Raw genomic sequence first — 17524 nt, forward strand, 5'->3', positions numbered from 1 at the left:
TTCACTGTTTTTTTATCCCCGCATAAAAATTCACGCTTTTTATTTACTCCCTCGGCGCGACGGCGTGCAATTCGCTATTCGTAATAACAGAAACGCGGTTGCATATTTACATTGCATAATTAAAAAACACCGTACAACTACTCGATATATGTTGCACGTTCGTGTGTACGTATTATACGTACATAGTATATACATATATATATTTATATATATATATATATGTATACCTACTGCATGCCGGAATTTGTTTGAGAGCAAAATCGCGGCTTTTCGAGTTGGCAAATTTTTTCCGTACATTCCAAAGTCTGCTAACGATGTGCAGAAAAACAAACTTATACAAGCACACAGGCTTGTATGTATATATATATATATATATATATAGATTCAATTATTTTTGTTTCTCTATAAATGAATACACGCAGGTAAACAACCCTTAGCATCGCGAAACTGTGTAAATAATATTATTCGAAAGACGATTTTCAGCACGATTCTGTTATATTTGATATTGTTTTGCGATAAAATTGAAAGCTAAAATTATTTTATAATAATAATAGTAATAATAATAATAACAACAACAATATTTATAATATTACCGCGTGTTATCTTCCGCATAAACAAGCGATACGTTTAGATAAGGAAAAAAACGGGCTGTTTCTTTGCCGAGTAGTATGATCAGCTGCGTTTCTCGCAGGTTATAATGTGCTTGTTACTATATAGAGGCGTTAGGTAATTATATCTACACGATGCTGTAAATTTTTTTAAGTGTATTATATATCAACTGAAAATTTTTCCTTCATTTCTCTCTCTCTCTCTCTCTCTCTCTCTGTGAAAAGAATTTATTTATCGTTAAAAAACGTATATATATATATATATATATATTTAAATTACATGTGTGAAATAAATATTTCGTTATTATTATATAAAATTTTAATCGAACCGAATAATGATCGATAAAAATTTTTTGTTCAATAATTAAAAAATCATATTTAACTCAAAAAAAAATTTCATAATAATAAGGAAACACTTATTTCTCAATATCGACAAGACGTACGTTTTTTAAAAGTGAATAAATTCTCTTTTCTCAGTGATTCAGTACACGAACGTAGATATTTATAACTAAAAACGGCAAAGGGTGGTGGCGGGGGTGGGGATGGGGGGTGTATATACGTTTTACACGTGTATGGCTGTTACATCCGCAGGCATGCGCAGGTATAATCGAGGATGTTATCTGTCGATCGTAAATTAACTGCCGCGGCAATAAAACGTTTCTTGAAATATTAAACTTTATTTATATACTTGGAAACATTGCGGTGTCGCATACGTGCCGTACAGATATATATATATATATATATATATATATATATATATATATATATGTAGATACGTACGTTCGTACGTAGGTACGACACGGGTTACAGGTTTTATACCTTGATGCAATAAAAGTGACGGAAATTCACGACTTTCGGATCAGGATCGAAATTCTAGTTCCTGTTTGCCTTTAATTATTACATCCGACCTATTATTTGTCGTATGCACACACAAAATATCTACATCCGAGCGAGTAATTTTATACACACACACACACACACACACACACACATCTGCGTCACGATTGATAAACCTGAAATAAAAATTATCTAAATTAACTGATCATCGATTCTTATAATAATATTTACATATATTATAACGAATAATTATTTAATTTTATTTACCACTTATTATACAATCTATAAAAGGTACTATACAGGTATCAAAGTTTTTCATTAAAAATTTCTATTTTCTCACACAGTGTTTATTAAAAATTTTAATTTTTTTTTTTTTTCCTCCATTTCCTGATTCATTTTGCTTTCTTTTCAAACTAATATTGTTACTATTATTATCTTTATTATTATTGTACGGATGATTGTAAGAATCCGGAGCGTATATATAACAAATACCTGCACGAAACTGGTATTTCGATTTTTCTTCGTTTCTTAGCTCAGAGCTCTCCCTCCCCCCCTCCCCCCCTGCCCCCCCCCCCCCTCTCAATCTCTTTTCTCACAGCTCTCGGTTGAATTAGACGGGCGGGTTTATTTCTTCACCGGCTTCGCAACAGAGTGTAATAAAAAAGTCAGGCAATATTACAAAACAACGGTTCCGCTTAGCGCGCTTTAATGTATATGTATACGTATACCTGTATATTATACATACATATATATATATAACAGCTATGTATATGTATGTGTGTAAGCAGAGGCAAAACATTGATTTCGTCGAAACGAAAGTCAGCCGACGATAATTATTAATTATGATCGTGTCACGCGGTGCTGCGGTGACTTCCTGTTTCTCAGGAGAACAAAAAAGATATTATAAAAATAATATTAAAAAGTCTCCTTTTGTTTCTACCTACCGTGTAATGGTTTTGTTAAATATATTATATTATATTACGTTATTATATTGTCAGTATGACCAATGCTTGACGAGAAAAATTATATACGCTTGTTATATTCGTATATACATATATAGCCTGCAGTTTTAATCGTAAATTCAAGTTAAGATTTTTATACATTTGGTAATAAATTATTATAATTTACTGCCAAACGGTACATCGTTGGTAGTAATTTGTCGATCAATATAGTGACGCCAGTGCATCTTGAATATATGTATAATGTATTTGGGGTGGGCCAAAAAAATTGACTAATGCTACTACTACTACTACTAAAATTGTATGTATTTCACATTATTTTCGATATATTCGTCAACGATTTACAAAAATTATATAAAGAAAAAAAAAAAGTTTTTACCCATGTATCATTTTCCTATAAAAGAATACTTCGATGTGCGAAAAGCAAACCATCTTGAGACTTGATGTAGAAAAGTCAAATTTTGAGGGAATTTTTTTTTTTTTTTTTTTCCTTCTCTTAGTCTTCTTCTTCTTGTTTCGTCAATTTAAAAGCGTTTAAGCCCCTGGGAGCATAAAAGTTCAAAAACAACCCTATTAAGAACTACCCCTAATATATATTATATATATATATATATATGTATACATAGCATTAAACCTTATACGTTATATCGCAGTGTGCATGTATATATGTATATGTATATATGACGAGCAATTTTGAAAGTCTTGAAAACCGAATGAGGAAAGTGCTAAACAAGCGAATAAAGCGTAATGGGGAACGTAGTCTCTTCTCTTTCTCCTCCTTATCCTCCTCTCCACCTACTCTTCGCGTATATTCTCAACTTTCAGTAAACTCTGCTGCTTCAGTGGAATACAATGGCCGAGGAAAGTTTCCTTCGAACCAAACAAGTTTATTTAACTTACAGACACACACACACACACGTATACGCCTACGTACACACTACATATCACACAATTACTCGTGAAATAGATTTTCTATATACAAACGCGTAATCTTGAAGAAGAAACTTTGTTGCTTAATGTGTTATTGTATGGGTGCACAACGTATAGTGTAAGAAATACTTTGCTCTCAAGTAACTGCAACTTTTTTTTTAATTTTTTTATATCAAGACTTTTAGACAGATTAACGACTATTGCTGATATATATATATATATATATATATATATATATATATATTCTTCAACTTATCGTGCAATATTCGTCTCAGACACGTTAATAGTAGGGTATACATAAATAAATTCCTGAAAGAAAAGGGACTTATAGCTCGACGTTTTTGCGGGGGGTATTCTGGTCTAGAGGTCTAAATTTTAGTCACATTTTTCGAAGTTGGATAAAAAAGATATAAAAAACATTTTCACCATCCGTTTTTTTTTTTTTTTCTTCTTTTTTCCAAGACCTTTATTCATGTTTCATCATGTAGTAACAATTTATTGCATAAACTGAACAGTAAGAAACTACCAACAATATTCGGGTAATCAAATATTACGAAAGTGTCGTCAGATTTTTATACCTTAGGTATATATTAAAACTAGATTCGGTATTCAGGCATTACTGCACGTTAATATTACTCAGCGTTCTCCCACTTTTTTTCTTCTTTTTTTTTTTTTTAATTTATTCATTTCTTCATTTAGAAAAATAAAAAAAAAATTTTCAACCCTTTGCAAACAACAGTTTTCAATATTATCACGTAATATCGCAATTGGCTAAAGTCTTACTAATATATATATATATATATAAACCTAATATCTTACCCCGGTAAAAAAAAATTCGTGCAGTGAAATCCAACGCATCCTTTTTCGCGAATAAAATCATACCTTCGAACAGATTCTCCTAAAGAAAAAGAAAGGAAGAAACAAAAAAGAATGAATAAAAAAAAAAAAAGCAAGAAAAAGTAAAAACACTCCTCCGTTAAAACGTTCTTTCGTCTCAATCCGATACCCTTAGGGGATATATTGAAGAGCTGCACGCACGTGCGCTCTGATTTACTCTGGGCTCTTATACAAAACTGATGTTAAATTCTGGCCACGTTGAACCTGCGGTTAAAAAACGCGCTAGAAGCTTGCGCCCGGGTTTCCTCTGTTGAGATTTTCACCTAACCCAACGTTTCTTGACCCAGGTCGGCAGGTAAGGTGTGACTTAAAAAATTAGCGAATCTGCTGGAAGATGAGAGACCAAAGCAAAGCAGAGAAGAGCTCAACTCTCTCTCTCTTTCTCTCTACTCGATGTGACTGCCATGGGCTCCGGGATCTGGTTCAGGGGATGGCCTACTTGTACCAGCTGCAAGCCACGCTCCAATAACTCTGCTAATACGGGACTGACTGGTTGGTGGGTTGGATGGTTGGTTGGTTGGTTGGTTGCAGGCTGCAGGCAGGTCGCTTGTGTTTCGAATTGATTGACCGTCCTGTCCTCTTATTCCCACTTTTCATTTACCTGCATAATTATGATACTATATATGTACACCTACACCGCACACGTGTGCATGGATGTAAAGAGAGTTTACCGAAATAAGTAATGACGAGAAAGTGCCTACCTGCGTTGGTATTGATGGCGTAGCTATGTCATAGTTTAATTTCATTTACTTGCGTGCTTCGATGCGTGATTCCTTCTTCATTCTTGTACATACTTGTAGTCGCAAAATCAAATGAAAATTACACCGCGTTTACTAGAACTAGATTGAAGTTCGTAATGATAATATAACGATACATATTTAAGAAGAAGAAAAAACGAAAGGACAAAAACAACAATATTACTTTGCAATTTTATAGGATTGTATGAAATTCGGTGATTCATAATTAAAAATTTTTTTTAAAACTTTATACTCATATTGTGCAGACTTAACTTTTAAAAAATCGTTCGATAATGGTAGTAAATTAACGAGTTTTAGTTGACATTAATAACTTCAATACTCTAAATAATGTGGATATTGTTGAACGCATATTCCATTTAGGTCTCTGTGAGGCAATAGTTGATTCCGGTTTGGAACAATCGAGTTGTGGATTCCGATGGAGCGAGGTACAGTCTAATCGTCAACCTTGACTTGGAGAAGTAAAAGGGAACAATAACTTGAAGTTCGTATAAAGACACACACTCTCTCTCTCTCTCTCTCTCGAGAGAGAGAGACGAGATTGTCCTTTCAATTTACGGTTTATCGACGATGTGAATACAAATTGTGGAATTTTCTCGCGGATGTAAATCAATCCAATCGCTGCGATATCCTTCGACTCTGTAACAGTTACTGTATCCTATAATACAGCTCCAGTACGCCCACCACACCTTCTCTCTTCCTGTCCTCGTTCGCTATTTATTGATCAAGTTTTCATCGCGTTCAGGTTTAATAGCCCGTGCCTGGGGAACTCGTGGATACCAACCAAATGCGAGATTTCATTTTCGGCCCTGCATGGAAACGGAATCCCGGTCTCGCAACTTTGTCTCAGAAACTAAACTCTGCATACTTTTTTTATTTTTATAACCTATTTTTTACAAGGGTTAGAAAAATTTGAACATCTTCTCGAAAATTCTTACCATTCAAAATTAGTATCTAGTGTTTCCAATTATCAATCAACGTTTCAGAAGCATTCGGAGAGTCCTAGGGGGTGGATATAAATCGAACCAGCATCTGTCGCTCTTGTTTTATTTCCACAATACCCCCCCCCCCCCCCCCCCCTCCCCCCCACCCCCCTAGAATCTCTAGGGGTTGCTCTGCCAACTGGCATGCGAAGCTGTGTTTGACGCTGGCTAATTCGGAGCTCAATAATTCTAACCTTGTTGAAAATTTCTTTTACGATTTGGACAATTATAAGGTAAGTGGACCAGTTATCGACCCAATTATTGACCCTTTTATTTACAAAATTATTAAATTTACGGTACAAATTGTGAACTTCGTTAGAAATTTACTTTTTTGAAATTTTAGGACTAAGAGTCAAACAGACACAATCAAAGAAGGTTAATGATTGGATCTAAACTGGTCGATAACTCGTACACTTACCTACATTCTTTTTAATTCTATGGTTAAAAACATAGTATTTTGCAGTATCACGGTATAGTAGGTATATATATGAGAATTCTAAAACCGAATATGTCTGCAATGTACGCAGCCTTGGAAAGCATTGGCATCAGACGAAAAGTCGTAAGTCTTGAATTCTCCGAGGCCACCGGGTACGTGGAGCGGAATGAAGTATATACGTGCCTGTATATCTCCTTTATGGAGACCATTAACATATTTTTTGCTGCCTTTCGTATTACCATACAATAGTAGCGAAAATATTATAAATTATGCTCGTAAATCAAGGGACCAGAGGTGGAGGAGGAGAAGGAGAAAGAGAAAGAGGGGGGCACAGGATGCTTGGATGGAGGAACTCGCTCTCTCGGCTGCTGCGAAGAGAGTGGAAGAGAGAGAGAGAGAGAAACGAGAAGGGAAAACAGGAATAAAATAAGAGTTGTTCAATTCTCGTCTAACTCTCCTTTGCCACTATTGATCGATGCTCTTTCCGTTCTTTCGATCTTTCAGGACTGCGTTGTTACTCCGCATGCAGTCTGCATCCTTGATACGAAAGACGGAAGCGTCTGATCTTCTAACTATTCCATTTCCCATTCGGTGTAACCACGGAAATAAAAACTCTACAGATGATTCGACAGTATAGCCATATTATGTATCCACTCACGGACGTGAAGCCTGATATTCCCGAAATACTGTAAAAAATGTCCTCTTGACGTCAGAGCCTAATAACGTCGGCGCCATTTTATCACCACATAACCTATAAGTTTTTACTTTCAATGGAGGCAAATCGTAATTCTTTATCTTTTAAACTACTCGTGTCACGCGGATAAATTAATTAAACATCATCGATAATATACGGTCAGCTGCTTGTCAGCCTTGTTGGAATAGTTTGATCTTTTCCCGCCAGACGACGCATCGCAAAGTGACAATTCCAATAGTAGGTGCACTGCGAGTACCTACTTATCTCATGCAACGAATAACTCTTTCACCAGCCGCGACTCTAACGGTATAAGTACAACCGTTGAACTTCGAAACCTTCTCTGCTTATTTCCGGCTCCGTCCTCCGATGTGTGTGCCTATGTAAATGTTGTTGCACCGTGCCGTGCGTATGTGGCCAAGTACACGCGTGCCCTGGAGGGTCGTACACGCGTCATCGTCCACCTCCTTCACCTCCTTCGACGTAAAGAACGCGCTGTGTGATATCTACCGTGGGAAAATTATTACGTACGCTATTGTTGAGCAAATATTTAAATACCAATTTGTTTCAGATATGCAATAATACGTTCTAATCTTCACTCGGATGAGGTATATAGTTAAGTACGAACATCAAAATTTTTTTAAGTACTTCGAACTTCATTGAATACTTTTATAGAATTAAGAGGACAGAAATCAGAACTGCTTTTTTCTAAGTCAAAAAAGTTTCCAAGGTTTTGACTGATCACTTTGGCTCCTGCTTTTAGCTTCGGATAAGGTATACTTGCAGGTATTCACGCGGTATATTCTATGGCTAAATAATATCGAACCCAAGATAATGCAGATAAATTGAGTAGTAGGTAAAATTTTGCAGCTGCTGTTGCTGCTGCTGCGGTGCACACAGTGCAGTGGGAGATAAGATATAGATTTTGTTTGAGGTGTGTGTATGTGTGTTGTACACAATCGTACTTATGCTTGTGTGTATTTATTTATTATATACACATTTAAACTGCTTCGGGAAACTTTCACCTGTCAGGAACACCAGCGCATAATATGATTTAGAGCCCGATATAATATCCACTACACCGATTTTCACTATACCTAATACTGTGCTAAACGTGTAGGACCGAACGACGTAAAATGTGTTCGATGTTTGATTTTTTTTTGGGGGCGTTGAACAGGCGAATTTTTTGTAAACCGTTTTTAAATGGTAGAAAAAAAAAATTTTCATTGTTTTTAAGTTGATTCATATTTTAGTATAGAAAATGTTCTTTGTAATGGAAAATAAAGATTCGTGGGTATGAACGGTCATCTTTCAAAAAAATATTGGATTGAAAAATATACATTCTTTTTACAAAATGGGCTTGTTTTAAAAACTTAATTGTAATGTTATGTATTTTCTCATTTCAAATTTAGAGACCACTGTCTAGACTAAAATATTGATTTTTAAGCTTCTGATGAGAAGCAAGTGGTTAGACCAGGAATCAAACGAGTTTTGATTATAACTTCGGAAAAATATATAATCGGAAAAAGCAGTTGAAAGAAATTTTACGAAACGGATGCTGAACTTACGAAACTCGACTTTTATTAACGCATGAGGGTCTTGTTCAATCTGCATTCTTTGTACATGTGAGGTTTGAGAAATGAAACCCCGAAATACCTACGCGGATTTTAAAAGTTAAATTTTTTCAACAATCCGTGCCGTACGTGCTACATTAGCGCATGATTCCTGGTAAAACAATTAACTTGATTAATGCGTCTGCGCAGGCATGCCTTGAGAAATGGTCGTTCGTCAGAATACAAGGTATGCATGTAGGTATCTATGTATGTAGAAGGTGTGGGTCAGCAGCGTCGTTAACCAACCTCGACCTCCACCCTAAGCCTCGGAAAGTAATCTACAGCTCTCGGTTCCGTGTAAGGAAATCGACAAGACGAGGAGCTAAGAACCTTCGGTGCGAAAATTATATTTCACTATATAGGTATAGGTATGCAATTCTTCACATCAAATCGTCACAATCGTCCTTTCAATTGTGTGTTGTTGTTCTTGTTTTTTGTAGAATTTCACGACCCTTGTAACCGATGTCATTTCCTCGATTTCATCCCTCGCCCAAAACCTTAGCTTCGCACCAAACGTGGATCAATTTGTCGATGATAAATAATACTCGGGTGTATAACCTGTAATGGTGGTAGAAAAGTCGCCAAGTGCGCCAAGGGGCTCGAGGGAAAATGAGGGTTCGATACTGCACCCTTTGTAGTCGACCTTCTCATCCCTTCGTGTGTCGCTCTGCAGAGTGAATCACCATCCTCCTATCCTGCAGCCCTTCGCACTTACTCTCATTCATCCCCAAAGCTTATCTCGTACAGTGAGCTTTCCTCGATGCGTTTTAGTACGCTTTTCTTATCTCTCGTTGTTGTAAAATACTCGATTTTAAGGTACAGCCGAGGGATAAACGGTTGTTTAATTAATCGAACAGCATTCTAGCGTTGAGTTACTTTTCGTTGCGTTCCCATGTGTCATTTATTTATTTATACTATTGAAAACCATTTATCGCTGCGCGTGGTGTTAAAGATCTATTTGTTATTCCCACCGATCGAAGATCAGGTAACAGCAACAGCAATATAATCGAGCATTGACTCTCGAGGAGTCAGATTTATCGTTAAGCTAAGCTAACGAAAGGCAATTGCAATCAATGCAATTGCTATACAGTTTCTACTGCCGCCGTACCGTAACGATACAAATCTATGTACTGTGTAATGTTAATTTAATGCATTTTGCTTACGGTTAACTTGTTTTTCAGTCCGAAATAAAATGCGACTTTTTAATTCTATTATACGGAATATGCATGGCGATAATGGATCCCATTTCTAATGCATCGCCAGTCATTTTCACATAATTTCTATAGAATTGAACTCGCAGTTTGTTTCGGATTGAAAACAAGTTAGACGGTTGGAAGGTTGAAGGTATTGAAGCATTTTACTGTACATACATACATTTTATGCACGATGGACACAAATTTATCGGAATTGAGAAATAAGAAATGAAAAAACCTCCATCATTTCATCCGACATTTTTTTTTCTGCATATCGCTTATTATAGGTACAAAAAACTTTCATCATTTTTCACGATTATACATTAACGATGCTGTATCGCGACCAAGACTTCCGATGCATGTGTGTGTGTGTGTTTGTACGTATGTATGTAAATAGTGTAGGTATTATAAATTGCCCAACGATGATGATGAATCGGTGAAAGTACGTGCAGCGATCTGTTTCGCGGAGTCCCATTCTACCATCTTTGATCTCTTTAATTGGACGTTACTTGCCAATTAAAATCATTATCGATCCGCACACTCAGACTTGAAGGAGTAAGGAGTCTTTTTCTATGCTGCACCTGCGATATGGTGGTTCACCTCTCGTTACGTGCCTTCGAAATGCCGATAATCATATATAATGGCTACGTCAGAATTCAGACTAAAAAAATGGACCTTTACAGACATCTTAGAATGTATTTAGAAAATCTTCTGGATGTCATATGTGGTCAAAAAGAAGACTAATTAAATGTAAACTGCCGTTTCGACCCTAAAGACGTGGAGCGGGGTGGGGGGGGGGGGGGGGGGGGGGGGATCCTCAGAACTAGAACCATTAAAATGAGCGCCGTTTCGTCACCATCAGAATTTTAAACAAGATGACGAGCCAGCGCTAATTTTGAACTTTCGTTGTACTTCGATGCATATTTTATAAATTCTCCCCCCCCCCCCCCCCTTCCCCCTTCCCCATTAGAGCCGAAACGTCGATTTACGTTCACTTTTTCTTCTTATTTTTGACTTTATGTGACACCGAGAAAAATTTCTAAGGAATTCAGACTGCAGAAGGAACACCGAACCGCGTTATTAGAACGCCAACGCGATGTCACCTGAGATCATTCGACGCCAGTTTCTTGGCATTGCATTTCCCTGTGCGCATCGCTTCAATTTTCCATGCGATTTAACAGCGATGCATACGCTCTCTGCAGCCGCGAAACCTTATATGTACCTATATAACCGAAAGACGATCAGCAGCTCTCGATATTCTCGTTTCACTTAGCTGAACAAAGGAGTCTCGTGCCGATTAGACACTCCACCTTCGGCTTCTTACCCCATGCCTGAAGGGGTCGGATAAATCCGATATTCCTAGAGCTCTGTCAAGGGTGAAAAGGGCACTTGGATTTAAGGGTCCTGGTGCAGGGTGATGCGGGGACGATGCACTTCTTCGAAGGACCCTAATTGATCCAGTTGAAGTTGGTTTGAGTTTAAAATATTCCGGATGTGGCTGCAGTTTTGTGTCGACAAGGGTTTTCAACCCTTTTTTTTTTAGCGTTCTCCTTAAGAAAAACTGCTATCGATGGATCGAAAATAACTTGACCATCGTGTAGAGCGGAAAAAGAATTTATTTCATAAAAATTCTCCAGATCACGTCGATAAGTAGAATTTTATTTTTTTTTCTTCTCTTCATTTGTTAATTCGACTCCGTTTCTAACATACGAGGACATAATTCGATGTAGAATTTTCCGCTCTGCACGATGGACAAGTCATTTTTCACTTATCGATAGCAGTTTTTCCTTTAGGAAAACGCAAAAAAAAAAAAAAAAACGTCAAACTTTTTGCTATTTTTTCGAAACGCCGGTTATGCAGTTAAAAAATGAGTTCAGATTTGAGTTTCCGATGATCGAGAACAGCCTTGTGAACAAAATCGTAGCCATATTTCGAATATCATAAATTCCGACCTATTTCGACAGGAATATAATTGGAGCATTCGTGAGACTTAATGGCACTGGGTCATATCGCACAGTTTAATATTAACAAAGTCTCTGCGGCCAATAGATTCGAGGTAACTATTTGAAGCCATACGAGATTGAATCGTGAATTATAATCTCGCGATTATATTTTCATAATACCAAAGCCTCGAGAACCGCACGTCATGTTCTCTACGCGGGTATAATTTGTTGTTGAGTGATGACTGTTTGAAATCCGTCGATAATAATAACGATATATTAACAACAACGATAGTAATCATTTACATGCATAAAACTATAGGAACATTATAATGTAATACGGTTAAGCAATATCAGAGAGACAGTGATAAAACGGGGGAAATATTTTTTCCCGCCCCCCTTCTCTTTGTTTCCTTACAAATTGCACGATTAATCATTTCGGTAATAAATTGTATATACACGATAGAACGTGTTTTTGCGCAATTTAATGCTTTATACGCGAGGAATGTGAAATAAATTCTAATTTCTCGTATTCAATACACTATACATAGCTACCTATATATGTATACAGTTATTATAACTTTGTATGTTGTTGTAAGCTTTTTGCTATACACCGAGAATTTGTTCTATTGAACTTTCTACTTTTTCTTTTGATTTCAAGTATCGCAGGTACAACGCACAGCGTAAATAACATAACGACCATTTTTTTTTATTTTTACGTAAAATACTTTCTTTATCACGATAATATTTTAAACAGTACAACCAACAATTCGATGGTGAAACTGTTTTCCGTTTTAGATTTTATAATTGTGTAGAGATTTCTGTCTACCTACCTTCACGTGTGTGTGCGTGTGTGCGTGTGTGCGCATGTTTACCTGTGTAAGTAAACATCTTACGAACAGGTTTTTTTTTCTCCTTCTTCTTCTTCTTCTTCTTCTTTAATAACGTATACATGAGGCCAGTGTTAAGCTGGCTCTGTGTTGTAGTTGTTAAGTGTTTTAAAATTACGACACTACATCCGACGTGGCTATGGCCTCAATTCTTTTCGGAGGGGGATTTCGAGTTAAGTACAGCGTGTCGATCCGTAATAAATATTCTTCCACTTTTTCGTTCTCTCTTTTTCTCTCTTTCCTTATAACACCGGTTATATTTATAATAATATAATAAGCCGAGGAGGAGGTGGAGGAGGAGAATCGATTCCTTTCCGATATTGAATTATGATAATAATTAAATCAGTCCGGCCGACCAGCACTAGCAAGACTGTTTGACCTTCCGCGAAAGAAGAAGAAAAAAAAGAAACAAAATAAAAAAATATTAATGTTAGTAACGTTCACTGCAATAATACGTATAATAATAATAATAATGACATATATAGAGTATATAATATTGAGTTTGAAGAAGTTACAAATCCATGTAACAACTTTTCTTGTTTGTTGGTCTCTATCTCCTCTACCCACAATGGCTGCGCGATGTATGGGTGTACAAGTGTATACCTACCTCGAGGTTCGTGAAAGGTCGAGAGGTAATATCGAAAGCTATCTATCTTTCCGTCTCCCTCTCTCTTATTCTCTCTTGTCTGCACACAATCAGCAGTATTATCCTCAGCCGTGCCAGCTGTGTGTATATAATATAATACGTTGGTACGTATACACGTAGGTACCCCATAACGTTGCCCTACAATGGAATTAATAGCTGGGCAATGAGCAGTGACAGAGAGCTATAGGCTCATGTTACTGCGTGTGTGTGTGTGTGAGTGTAGGTATGTAGGTACCTACCTACCTACCTACCTACCTTATACCTACTCGCTGTGCAGCAGACATAAAGAGAACCGTGACGGGCATAATGGGCACCGTTACGTAATGATCATAACGATAAGCCTGAAACAACTGGTTATGGAGAAGCAGGATGTGTTGGAGAGTATAACGATTATAGGTACACATTCTAGTTCGTTTGTTCAAATTCGTTCGATCCTTTCTTCATCGCACCTTCTTAAGGTGCTTATAAAGACCCGTTGTACACCTCGAAAACGCGAGGATGCAAAACTCCTATACCGCTCAAGCGATCAGAGTGAAACTTGGGCAGTTAATGCCTTATTTTGGCAAAAAGTGGAGCGTCTTTTTACTTTTTCAAAATTTGTAAAAAAAATTTACAGATTGGTTACCACCCACAGAAATTGGCCAAATTTTCACAGTTGCACTGAATGGATCAAACTATACAGTATGATGCCACTCGGCGGTGATGAAACACACATTTTGAGCCCAGTCCCATGAGATTTGATGGTGAAATGACGAAATGGCAGCTGATCTGGTTTTCGATTACGAAGAACACTGAAATCTCATTTTGTCGACATTTGTTACCGACATTACGCGCATGCCGGTAATGCATGCTGGTAATGTCGGTAAAAAATTACCGAATAGTTTGATCCATTCAGTGCAACTGTGAAAATTTGGCCAATTTCTGTGGGTGGTAACCAATCTGTAAAATTTTTTTCAAAATTTTGAAAAAGTAAAAAGACGCTCCACTTCTTGCCAAAATAAGGCATTAATTACCCAAGTTTCACTCTGATCGCTTGAGCGGTATAAGCTCGTCGTTGGAATTGGAAGACCGAGATGTTTTTCTCCTTTCTTTCCCACTTTCTACTGTACCAAGTATTCGTACTTTGGCCAATACTGCTTATAAATTTCAATCGGCGAATGTAGGTAGGTACGTAGGTACTAAGTGTGTTTTGAACTCGGCACAATCTCTGCAGAAGCTGTCAGTCTCGATCTCATTTTAACTGGTGCTGCTGCACCACCACCACCACCACCACCACCACCACCATCATCAGCGAGAGAAGACCATTATTTCAAATCTTCACCGCTGATCGCCCTTCTAGAAACCAACACCGAGAGGCACGTAACCACTTTCTATTTCTTCCCTCCCCCACTCGGCGACTAGATCATTCCTCTCGATTCGAGACCGATTGGGAAATCGTTAGATTTATATCCTTATATACGCGTACCTTATACTTACTATCTTGTGCTCCAAATATCTTCATCCCTTCGACCTGACGACGTCAACGATCATATAGGGGATCAATTGTTGGCACTTGTAACGGATGTGACGATGTCCAAGGGACGACGCCGGCGCTTTCCTTTGGATACTTTCGCTTTGGAATCAGCTGTTGATAATCTAATACGATCAGATCTCGCTTCTACTTTCCAATCTGTAACACAATTTATTATTAACCGCGTACCTACCTACCAGCCAACCTACATCCTACCTCGCAATGTTTTATCTATGAGGCACGTTTTACGCAATTAATGAATCTTGTATACTGCTTGTAATACCATATCGTCCACCTGTAAGTATATCGTTACACTATACTGCCTATTAAATTCACTAACTTGTTTTGCCCAATCCTCATCGGTCGTTACGTGCTGCAGGGACGATGAATCTTGTTACATCTATCAATGCTGCAGCTGCACTAGGAATACATATAGGTACATATCTATATATATATACCTATCTAATTCGCGAAATGGTGCAGAACTACAGAAAGCGAAATTACGTCAGTCTGAGGTTCTCTCTTTGATTTATCTCCGGTAAAGGAGTCGCGGTATTTGCGTTTCCACACCCCGATTACATACCAATTAACCAAATATCTCGGAAATCATAAATAATCCCAATTAACCAAGTGAAGTTTAATTAAATCTTATTAATAGGCTTAAGAAAACACGGCTGCGTGTGTAATTTAAGGAGTTTGATGAAAAAACATAATATAAGCATAATAATAAATGTTATAATTCAAGTGGATGGCAACACTTCGCTAGGCTGAGGGAAACTCTTGAAAGGGTCAGTGAATAAGTATATATTTATATAGTAGCAGGGGGGGGGGGGGGGGGATAAATTGGGAAATTGGTAAGTGAGTTAGACCCGAATATGTCCGAAGGGTATCTTCAAAGCGGAAGGACGAACAAATAAACGTAGGAAAGGGAGCACAAGAAGAGCGGAGAACTTTGCTACACAGAATTTAACGAGAAGGACTCTCGTTTTATATTATACACAGATTCTCTCCCTCTTTTGGTAGGTAGGTACCTACTTATAACGGGCATTCTTGATCTTTCCTTGACTGGGTGAAATTTTCGTTCAACGAGTCAATCGATCGGCCCAACATAGAAGGGTCGCCATTCCCTTTCCTCCTTTTTGTTCGTTCCTTATCCTCCTTCGCGAAGCGATATCAAAGAAAAGTGAATTCAAATGACATAGCGTGCTACGAATGGAAATGCGAATTTTCCTGTAATGGAAACGGTTTTTGTTTCAATGTTATTTTTTTTTTTCTCATCTTCAGCCTATTTTATAGTCTCTCCTTTCTCTGTGTCACACCAATTTAGGATCATATATAGCTCTATATTTTCTATATTAAACTCAGCGAAAGATTTTTCTCATCAGCGGTTTTATAAGTGTAAATAAAAAAGAAAAAAAGGAAAAATAAGAAAAATAACGTGCGAGTGCTTGGCGATTATGCAATTTCTATTACAATTTACACACCGTGTGGTGCATGGGATAAACTGTTAATCATTATAAAGGCACGTTTTTCACGGTAGAAAATATATGTGCGACTGTAATTCAGCAATCTGCAGACGCGGCGCAGCCCTATATATGAGTAAAAATAATCGACTGTTTATTCCCGGCGAATCGAACGTGCGGAAATTCCATTTCCTGACCTCCTTGTATACATATGTATACCTCTTGCAATAACCAGCCAGCCAACTGCAATTTGAATTCAGAAACGAATTCTCATCCTGCTCTCGATCTCTTCCAAGTTTCAACTCTACATACACAGTTTATATACATTGAGGTACAGAGTTGTTCGCGCGGCACGTTCGCCATGAAATTCCGGTAACGTTTCTTATATATTTATATATATATATATATATATATATATGTATGTATATTATACAATGTAGAATTCGAGTTTCTCTTTCTCTCTCTCGCTATGCAAATTGCGGATCCGTCAATATCGTCGCGATTTAACATACCTACTTTAAAGAAATACGCAGTAGTCTTACATATTTTTCTATCTATCGATTAAATAATTTATATATTTATATTATTTTGTATTTAATATACAGTTTACCGAATCTTGCAATATTGCGTAAGAATTTAGACACAGATATATATCCGTGTCATACCTACATACATACATACATACATATATGTTATACTATATATAGGTATATATGTAAACATGTATGTATCTACAATAAACCAGCACGGAAACCGGTATCTTGCAATAATTTCGCAATACCAACGGTACATAGGTATATATATATATGTATTCATTATATTATGTTATAGCAGCCGTTTATCTCGCAACTTTTATACTGAGCTCTATAACCTCGTCGCTGTACCACCACTACAGTTATGATACATACTCATATATACACACATATATATATTAGGGTGATCGTTAAATGATTTTTTTCTGGAATTTATATATTAAAAAAAAAAAAAAAAAAATCTCTAATTTTTTCAGATTTTTATCTCGAGCCTTGAGTCTTCCTGCTGGCCGTTTTTTTTTTTTTTTGTATTTAATTCTTAAGCACTAGAATGGAATTCCATACAGTTCGACTTCCTATACAATCGCGAAATAACGACTATTCGAAATTCAGCGAAGAATTAAAAAAAAAAAAAAAAGTA

At 36.9% G+C, this 17524-nt stretch overlaps 1 protein-coding gene and 1 long non-coding RNA gene across 5 annotated transcripts in view; one reads left to right on the top strand and one right to left on the bottom strand.

Annotated features, from left to right (window-relative positions):
* The window catches only part of LOC124407870 (TOX high mobility group box family member 4-like), a 137108-nt gene that overhangs the window by 24895 nt on the left and 94689 nt on the right, over positions 1 to 17524 (top strand). The gene's annotated exons all lie outside the window — the stretch shown is intronic.
* On the bottom strand, positions 2924 to 15627 carry LOC124407871. Its single transcript, XR_006929371.1, has 3 exons — positions 15598 to 15627; positions 4118 to 4148; positions 2924 to 2990 (listed from the first exon to the last, which is right to left on the bottom strand). It is a non-coding gene; the product is annotated as an uncharacterized LOC124407871 (long non-coding RNA).

This window comes from Diprion similis, chromosome 7 (assembly GCF_021155765.1).
Source record: "Diprion similis isolate iyDipSimi1 chromosome 7, iyDipSimi1.1, whole genome shotgun sequence".
NCBI lineage: Eukaryota > Metazoa > Arthropoda > Insecta > Hymenoptera > Diprionidae > Diprion > Diprion similis.